The following is a 10412-nucleotide window of genomic DNA, read 5'->3' as shown; positions in this document are numbered from 1 at the left end:
TAATACATTGTAAGGCTGCATGATGCAACTCTAATGATGATTTGAAAAAAGTTGCTTGAAAGGCATTAGCTCTGCTTTGTTTTTTGTGTGCAGGCTGTACACACTACTGTACATCAGTCACTCATTCACAATTTGACAAGCACTTGATAATGCCTACAATTTCACGCCGGCATTCCCTTTGTGTGGCCGTAATGCACCCTAAAAAAATCAACCCATCAGACTATTCTTGATTTAATCTTGTCTTTACATATACTAAATAATGTGTGAAATGTATTTTGATTTAGAATGGACTATTATCAGAAATTTGATCCTCCTTTTTTCAGTACCACCCCCCCCGCCCCCGGCCCCCCCCCCCCCCCCCCCCCCCCCCCCCCCCCCCCCCCCCCCCCCCCCCCCCCCCCCCCACCCCCCTCCCCCCCCCCCCACGCCCCCCCCCCCCCTCCCTCCCCGCCCCCCCCCCCCCCTCCCCCCTCTCCCCCCCCCCCCCCCCCCCCTCCCCCCCCCTCCCCCCGCCCCCTGCCCCCCCAACCCCCCCACCCCCCCCCCCCCTCCCCCCACCCCCCCCCCCCCCCCCCCCCCCCCCCCCCCCCCCCCCCCCCCCCCCCCCCCCCCCCCCCCCACACACACACACACACCACACACACCCCCCCCCCCGCCGACCCCCCCCCCCCCCCCCCCCCCCCGCCCCCGCCCCCCCCCCCCCCCCACCCCCCCCCCCCCCCCCCCTCCCCCACACCCGACCCCCCCCCCCCCCCACCCCCCCCCCCCCCCCCCCCCCCCCCCCCCCCCCCCCCCCCCCCCCCCCCCCCCCCCCCCCCCCCCCCACCCCCCCCCCCGCCCCCCCCCCCACCCCCCCCCCCCCCCCCCCCCCCCCCCCCCCCCCCCCCCGCCCCCCTCCGCCCCCCCCGCCCCCCCCCCTCCCCCCTCCCCCCCCCCCACCCCCCCCCCCCCCGCCCCCCCTGCCCCTCCCCTCACCCCCCCGCGCCTGCTCCCCCCCCCCCCCCCTCCGCCCGGCCCCCCTGCCCCCCTCCCACGCCCTGCCCTCCGCCTCACTGCCCCCCACGAGGCTCCACCCAGTCCATCGCCCATTAAAGGCCTCACTCTTTTCTCACGCAATTGCATAGCCTATTGAAATGTTGCGCAACATGAGCTCATGGGCTCTCATGAAGGGTTTGATTAGATTTTCGAATACATTTGCATTGGTGTCAGTGATTAGAGGACAATAGAGTGTTGAGTACCAGGCAGTTAGTACGTTTGTAGACTACTAATGAGCATCAGAGCTTGTAGAAGCCTAATTACCGTGACTAAACGGTCACGTGCAAATTGACTGCCTTCATGACTCTTGACCGCCGGTGTGGCGTATCGTCACAGCGACAGCCCTAGCCATAACATATACGTTTTTCCAAAAGCAGACTTTGATCGATAATGCCAAAAGCCGAACTGAAGTCTAACAAAACAACTCCCACTAAGGTTGGTAACAGGCTGATTGGTCAGCTACAGTGGGGCAAAAAGTATTTAGTCAGCCACCAATTGTGCAAGTTCTCCCACTTAAAAGATGAGAGAGGCCTGTATTTTCATCATATGTACACTTCAACTATGACAGACAAAATGAGAAAAAAATTTCCAGAAAATCACATTGTAGGATTTTTTATGAACTTATTTGCAAATTATGGTGGAAAATAAGTATTTGTCACCTACAAACAAGCAAGATTTCGGCTTTCACAGACCTGTAACTTCTTCTTTAAGAGGCTCCTCTGTCCTCCACTCGTTACCTGTATTAATGGCACCTGTTTGAACTTGTTATCAGTATAAAAGACACCTGTCCACAACCTCAAACAGTCACACTCCAAACTCCACTATGGCCAGACCAAAGAGCTGTCAAAGGACACCAGAAACAAAATTGTAGACCTGCACCAGCTGGGAAGACTGAATCTGCAATAGGTAAGCAGCTTGGTTTGAAGAAATCAACTGTGGGAGCAATTATTAGGAATGGAAGACATACAAGACCACTGATAATCTCCCCGATCTGGGGCTCCACGCAAGATCTCACCCCGTGGGGTCAAAATGATCACAAAGAACGGTGAGCAAAAATCCCAGAACCACAAGGGGGACCTAGTGAATACCTGAAGAGAGCTGGGACCAAAGTAACAAAGCCTACCATCAGTAAACACTACGCGCCAGGAACTCAAATCCTGCAGTGCCAGACGTGTCCCCCTGCTTAAGCCAGTACTGTCCAGCCAGTCTGAAGTTTGCTAGAGAGCATTTGGATTGATCCAGAAGAAGATTGGAGGAATGTCATATGGTCAGAGATGAAACCAAAATAGAACTTTTTGGTAAAAACTCAACTCGTCGTGTTGGAGGACAAGAATGCTGAGTTGCATCCAAAGAAACACATACCTACTGTGAAACATGGGGTGGAAACATCATGCTTTGGGCTGTTTTTCTGCAAAGGGACCAGGACGACTGATCCGTGTAAAGGAAAGAATGAATGGGCCATGTATCGTGAGAGTTTTGAGTGAAAACCTCCTTCCATCAGCAAGGGCATTGAAGATGAAACGTGGCTGGGTCTTTCAGCATGACAATGATCCAAACACACCGCCCGGGCAACGAAGGAGTGGCTTCGTAAGAAGCATTTCAAGGTCCTGGAGTGGCTAGCCAGTCTCCAATCTCAACCCCATAGAAAATCTTTGAGGATGTGAAAGTCCGTGTTGCCCAGCAACAGCCCCAAACATCACTGCTCTAGAGAGAGATCTGCATGGAGGAATGGCCAAAACCAGCAACAGGTGTGAAAACCTTGTGAAGACTAACAGAAAACGTTTGACCTCTGTCATTGCCAACAAAGGGTATATAACAAAAGTATTGAGATAAACTTTTGTTATTGACCAAATACTTATTTTCCACCATAATTTGCAAATAAATTCATAAAAAATCCTACAATGTGATTTTTCTGGATTTCTTTTCTCATTTTGTCTGTCATAGTTGAAGTGTACCTATGATGAAAACTACAGGCCTCTCTCATATTTTTTAAGTGGGAACTTGCACAATTGGTGGCTGACTAAATACTTTTTTGCCCCACTGTATTTGACCAGTAAAGGGGCTTTACTATTCTTTGGTAGTGGAATTACTTTTGCTTTCCTCCAGCCTGAGGGCACACACTTTCTAGTAGGCTTAGATTGAAGATATGGCAAATAGGAGTTGCAATATCATCCACTATTATCCGCAGTAATTTTCCATCCAAGTTGTCAGACCCTGGTGGCTTGTCATTGTTGATAGACAACAATAATGTTTTCACCTCTCCACACTCAAAATGACAATGCTTATCTTTCATAATTTTATCAGTTATAAGGAGTGTAGTGTCAGCGTTTGTTCTGGCATGTCATGCCAAAGTTAGCTAATCTTGCTATTGACAAAATCATTAAAGTAATTGCAATATCAGTGGGTTTTGTGACGAATGAGCCATCTGTTTTAATAAATGGAGCCAAGTTTGCCTTTTTGTCCAAAATTTAATTTAAGGTGCTCCAAAGCTTTTAACTATCATTCTTATATACTTTTGTCTGTGTTTCATAGTATAGTTTCTTTTTAATTCCGTTTAGTAATATGATTTCTCAATTTGCAGTATGTTTGCCAATCGGTTGTGCAGCCAGACTATTTGCCATTACTTTTGCCTCATCGCCTCAACCCTACAATTTTTAATTCTTCACTCAAACTCCAGGCATTTAAGTTTTACAGTCATTGTCTTAATGCGGGAATGCTTATTAGTAACTGGAATAAGCAATTTTACAAATGTGTCAAGTGGAGCGTCTGGTTGCTCCTCATTACACACCACAGACCAGCAAATATTATTTACATCAACATAAGAAGCACTACACATTGTATGGTCCCGTGTGCTCAGTTGTAGAGCATGCGCTTGCAACGCCAGGTTTGGGTTCATTCCCACGGGGGACAGGATGAATATGTATGAACTTTCCAATTTGTAAGTCGCTCTGGATAAGAGCGTCTGCTAAATGACTTAAATGTAATGTATGACCTCTTGTACACTACTAGGCACAGCCTTTGAAACGTTGGTTTTCCTAGATATGGCTACTTTATTGTATCACTACATCCGATGGATTTGAAACTGCTTTAAAGCAAATTTCTACAGCATTAGTAAAGATGTGATCATATATGTTTACGATTTCATTCCTGTGCTGTTTGTAACTACCCTGGTAGGTTGACTGATAATCTGAACCAGGCTGCAAGCACTGGTTACAGTTTGAAGCTTTTTCTTGAGTGAGCAACTAATGAAACCAGTCAATATTTAAATCACCCAGAAAATATACCTCTCTGTTGATATCATATACATTATCAAGCGTTTCACACACATTATCCAGATACTATTAGAACTTGGTGGTCTATAGCAGCTTCCCACAAGAATGGGCTTTAGGTTAAGCAGATGACCCTGTAGCCATATTACTTCAACAGTATTTTAATATGAGATCCTCTCTAAGCTTTAAAGAAATGTGGTTCAGAATATAAACAGCAACACCTCCACCATTGGCATTTTGTCTTTTCTGTAAATGTTATAACCATGTATTTCTACCACTGTATCATCATCATCAATGRATTATTTAAGTGAGTTTCAGAGATATGAATTCCATCTGTTACTAGCAAGTTATTGATTTCATGAACCATGTTTCTTAGGTTACATATGCTAATGTGGGCTCATTATGTTTGAGCTGAGTGGACTTCCTACTAGGGCACACCGCCTCAGTGCTAGCAGTAGAACTCTGGTTCATAGGCACATGATTACTGCATACAATAACTGTAGGATCAACAGAGGCATTCAGGGCAGTTAGAGGGACATTGTGTCTGCAAACGCCACGGGGATAATGTACATTTGCTGCAGCATTATGACAACTCAGCGACAAAATGGTAGGGCTTAACTGAGCTTGGGTCATCGATCAGTCATTGTCTCAACGCATCCTTGAAATGCATGGACAGAGTCCAGGAGACAAGATGATTCAGATGGACTCCAMCATTCCTGTAGAGCATTTTCTGTTTTTCATTTTCTCTAAATCTAAAAGGCACAAACTAGATTTGAGTCATTGTAATAAGTAATTGAAAAAGCTATTACTCCAACCTTGTGAAAGTAACAAACTGACACGTTTTCATTTGTCAAAAACAACTTTATTTCAAGAGTGCCTTTGATTTGACAGCCTGCACATGCGCAGTTCGGGGCGGGGCGACCGTAAGACCCAATGACGTTTCTGCGCATTCACTTAGCTAGCCAATGTCGCCATTGCATCGCCTACAAGTGTGATCYGGGATTTCTATTGGAGAAGCAGTTTATGCCCATCTTCATACTGTAKTGTCTTTGGTGCAKCTTTAAATCATCATGTCCCAGGAGACACCAACTGGGAGGAGGTAAATGTTGACCCAAACCAGTAACACAGGGTCAGGGGTTCTATTCACAGAGTGTCTTACAGTAGGAGTGCTGATCTAGGATTAGTTTTGCTTTTTCAATTATAATGAATGGACAGGAGTGATCTGATCCTAGATTAGCACTCATCCAAGATGCTTTATGAAAACGGGCCCAGATACATTCCCATCTGCCTAATGGGTCAGGATAGGGTTGTTGTAGGAGGCAGGAAATAGAGCTGATCGGCAGGAAGTACTTTATTACAACAAATGATTTGCTGCATTATATAGATTGTCAAAGACGTAATAGGCTACTCCAATATTCTAACATGCAGTTGTCAGTACAGATAGAAGATAGTGGCCCAAATATCCTGTATGTCATTGTTAAACAATTGAATAAGAACTCATTGTTCAGAATTCCAAATGTGTGCTCTGTGCTAAATACAGCAGTGAGGGAGTTTGATTAGGCTGAACCGCYGTGCACCGGGCTATGGCCTGTCATGTGATTGGCTCACACCCGTGAGGCAGCATGGTCTCAAACTGATGCAATCACTTTTCACCTGGTGCAAACTCCAGCCCACCCGGGCAGCATAAAAAATTCCTCATTGTAACGAAATAGGCATCCAAAAAAAGTGGCACCAAAATGAGCTTACAAATCAGATAGTGAATGATGCTCTACACTCCACACACACATTGTTACTTTCCTCAGCTACAAAACCAAATAACGTTGCTCAAACAGAAGGGGAAGTAACATAAAGTCACTGACACAACCAAAACGAAACAGGCAGGGTTTTAGGAGGGGTTCTGAAAGACACTCGTTGGGGTATCCACTGAAAGTTGACTAGTCACAACAACTGGAACGTAAATGACAACCACCACGAGCACCCACTAAATTTGCCAAGAAGAGGCCAACACAAGAAAAACCCACACCAAACTTAAAAGACAGGAAGCAAACCAAAAGGTTGAGCAAAACAATATGGAAGATCAGACAAATGAACATTTTTCTATAAATGAAATAGGGAGAGCCAACTAAAAAGGTGTTGACCGGACATCCACATTTCAAGACAACTGAAGCACTGGGCCAGCCACTCTTAAATAGCATAAGGGCCAGCACAGGTGTAACACATACTGACTACGAGAGGTGACACAAATCGGTGCTATACATCCTAAAGTCCAATAAATTGAAAAAACAAAACCTTTAACACACAACTCATTTGTTTTGTTGTCAAGTGGCAGGAAAATAATAATTATTTACAAGTTGGATGTAACAAGAAATTCACATGTGAGTAATCATTTGTTGTTCTCACTTCAGGCTGAAGCTTTTGTGCGAGTGCTCATATAGGACTTCAAGCTTCCTTTATAACCAAAGCATTTGTCACATTATTTGCACTGGTAAGATTTCTCCCCTTTGTGAACACGCTGATGAAGTCTTAAATAGCTTAATGCGATGTAACCTTTCTTGCATACAGGACAGATATATGGTCTCTCTCCTGTATGAGCTCTCATATGCAATGTCAGTTCTATCTTCTGGTTGAAGGCTTTGTCACAGTCTTTGCACTGATATGGCTCTCTCCCTGTATGTATCCGTGAATGAACGGTCAAGTGTCCCTTCTGGTTAAACATTTTGCCACATTGTTTGCATTGATAGGGATTCTCTCCTGTGTGTACCCTTGTATGGATGGTCAAGTTGCTCTTCTGGTTAAACCTTTTGCCACATTGTTTGCACTGATAGGGGTTCTCTCCTGTGTGTGTCCTTGAATGGATGGTCAAGTGTCCCTTACGTGTGAAGCTGTTGCTACATTGTTTACACTGATATGGCTTCTCTACTGCAGCAGAGTAGTCTGGATGAACTGAGAGGGGCTGATCACTGGTTGGTTCTGGTACTCTGTAGCCCTCTCCATCAGGATCTGTTTTGATCTCTTCAGTTATGATGATAGGTAGAATACCCCTCTCTCCATCATCCACGGTTTGGTTTTGGTAAAGATGTGAGGGCTGAGGTGGGCCTCCTGACTGAGTCTGAGCTCCTGTTGTTCCTCTTTAATCTGTGTGGGTTCTGGGTCCTCCTGCTCCAGCGGGGCTCCACTCCTGCTCACAGTTCTGCTGCTCAGGGGGAACAGAGAGAGTGAGTAGCTGGAAGTCTGGAGGAAAAAAACAACATTCAGTCAATATTGACTTCTTAATACAATACCTGTAATTTTGTTTGGAAGACCTCTCTGCACTCAAAAAAAAACTATTTTTGTTGACTAGTCTACACTACAGCACGGAAAAGGCTATACTGACACTCCTGACCTACAAAAATATATTTAATTTCAGAATTAGTTAAAATTTGGTTAAGTTTATCGTTAGGGTTAAGGTAAGGGTCAGTTTTAGATTTTCGTTAGTTGTTTACCAGACAGTGGTAGGGCTGGGGGTATATCGTATATACTATATACCGGCATTGATGCACGGAGCGGTTTGGGTTTTACTTTACCTTCTATAACGGTATTTGAATGTTTGGTTTGTTAAATGTGATACGCTGTGTGTAATGTCCACTTTTATAGTTTACTCTCCTACTTCAGTCACGCCCTCATGCCGCTTTCCACACAGAACTAGCCCCACCCCTATCACTCGGAGTGCATTTATTGTTGCTCGACCACGGGACACTTGCATTCCGTCTGCATGTTACTGCAGCACATGCAACAATGTTGATAACTACGATGCTGTTTCCACTTAGCTTCTTAATATAAATCCACAAACGTTCTATAATTACACTATTAGTTTTGTTTCTTACATCTACAAACTGCTAGTTTGCTTTTCTTAGCAAGTTGTGGCTAAGTTGTGTTAGCTGCTAATCGCTAGTTATCTGGCTAGCTAGCTAATAAATGTACTGAGTCAGAGCAAACTTAGCTAGCTATACAGCCTGATACCAGTGATGGTGTAGGCCTAAATCAGCATGCTGTTTGTGCAACAGTATCTTCTAAATCAAAGAGGAATAGGCAAAGCTTGAATATGTTAGCTACATGAAGTAGCTAAGAGAGAGATTATAGGGTACCCAAGGAAACACTGACCATCACTTGGTTCCTACCTGTCACTAACTCCTCCCTGGTATTTTTCTTTGTGTCATGTCAACAACACTGTATTCAAAGTGTCCACTATTATCTTCTAGCTATAGAATTGGAATAATCTTATTTTTTCCATGATTCCAACAATTCACCAAGTGTTGATCTAAATCGCAAGTTTTTAAAAATGTATTTGACCATTATTAAACTAGGCAAATCAGTTAAGAACAAATTCTTATTTTCAATGACGGCCTAGGAACCGTGGGTTAACTGCCTTGTTCAGGTTTCAGAAAGACAGATTTTTTTATACCTTGTCAGCTCTGGGATTCGATCTTGCAACCTTTGTTACTAGTCCAACGCTCTAACCACTAGGCTACCTCGATTTTTTTTTGTCATATTGTGCAGCCCTACTTGGCAGTGTGGAAATAATCTCAAATGAGTGCAGGAAATTATTTTGAGTTAAGTTTAATTTAACAGTATAAAACAATTAGAATGAGTAAGACCCATTGAAATAACTTAGAATGGATGTGTTGCCACCCCTGAGTCAAGCACTACTTTTACTCATTAGTACTGTAGCGACCCGCACAGACAGCTGTGTGTTATGTGTTAGGCTAGGAGGTGGTTTGTGTGTACTGACCAGTACCCGGTGTTCGCGGGGTCTGACATGTCAATCAACCTGCTATCTGCCAATCACGGGAATGCCTGGAATGTTCTGATGCCGGGCATCCTGGTGGTTGCGGAGTGGCGTGGAGGGGGGTTGGCAGGGGGGTGGAGCATTGGAAGTTAAGACCAGTTCAGCCTTTGTTCCTCTCTCTTACGTCTGGGCTTCACAAGAGAAGGTCACGATTGGCTTGTGGGTTATCTGTCATCTATTTGGCGTGTGCTACGGCCCAAACAGTAGCCTGTGTAAAGTTGGTTTAATAAACCGTCAATTCGCAAACTCAAGCCTCTGTCTGGACAATTGTTCATTTATGATCTAGTCAGGTCATTACATTGTGGTCAGAAGTAAAAACGTTGATACAAGTTAGCCAGCTAGCTAGCTGACTTATGTGGCTAGCTACCGTAGTTGAGACGGGGATTGAAAATGCTTCGAGGGAATCCGAAAGTGAAGGTGGAGGTAGGGACGATTATGGCCAAGGAGGTGCGTGTGAATGGACGTCGGGGTTCTGTCTGAGGAGATCGCCAGGGCGTCGGAGCGCAGAGGCCGCTTGAGGGAGGACGTTAGAGCGATGGCGGCTGAAGCGGGCATGAGTGCTTCGTCGACTGTATTTCGCGCGGATTCTGGTGGGCGGACCGAAGTGGTGACGTCGACGCGGGTGACGAGGAATCTGGGGCTCAGGATGTAAACAAACATGGCGGCGCCCAGTTCCCGGCTGCGTCCGTATCTGTTAAGACCCGAAGTATTCCGGTAAGGCGGATTGGGAAGCTTTTCATGCCAGTTTGAACTGTTAGCTCATTTTAGGGGGTGGTCGGATGAAGAAAGGGCACTGCAGTTGCTTAATGCCTCACGGATGAAGCTCTGGCCTGTTTGATATTGATTAGCCCCGAGGACAGGCATGATTATGGTGCTTTAGTGGGAGCACTGAGGAGGCGCTATGGACAGTGTGTACAGCCCGGGCTACTGCGCTCCGAACTGAGTAATAGACGCAGGCAGCCTGGAGAGCCTCTACGGGTGCTAGCTAATGACATTGAGAGCCTCTCTCGGCGGGCATATGCTCACATGCCCCCCTCCGTGCAGAGCGAGCTAGCACGGGACCAGTTCATACAGGCGCTCTCTCCTACGGAGCTGCGCATACAGACCCAGCTGGCTCATCCTGAGTCATTGCAGACAGCCTTGGAGTTGGCTTTGGAGAGGGAGCTGGTGTGGGCTGGGGCTTCAGCTGGGGTGTGCAGGGAGACACACCCTCTGTGCGAGCTGGGGGGCAGAGCAGCCCGGAGCTGGAAAAGCCTGCTTGGGTGGCCGAAATGACAAAACTC

The 10412-nt window shown here is 46.2% G+C and overlaps 1 pseudogene; it reads right to left on the bottom strand.

The window, feature by feature from the left end:
• Positions 1–6004: 6004 nt before the first annotated feature.
• The window catches only part of LOC112071632 (zinc finger protein 239-like), a 34498-nt pseudogene continuing 30090 nt past the window's right edge, over positions 6005–10412 (bottom strand).

Source organism: Salvelinus sp. IW2-2015, unplaced genomic scaffold (assembly GCF_002910315.2).
Source record: "Salvelinus sp. IW2-2015 unplaced genomic scaffold, ASM291031v2 Un_scaffold1669, whole genome shotgun sequence".
NCBI classification, from domain to species: Eukaryota; Metazoa; Chordata; class Actinopteri; order Salmoniformes; family Salmonidae; genus Salvelinus; species Salvelinus sp. IW2-2015.
This window is presented reverse-complemented; position numbering and strand designations above follow the sequence as displayed.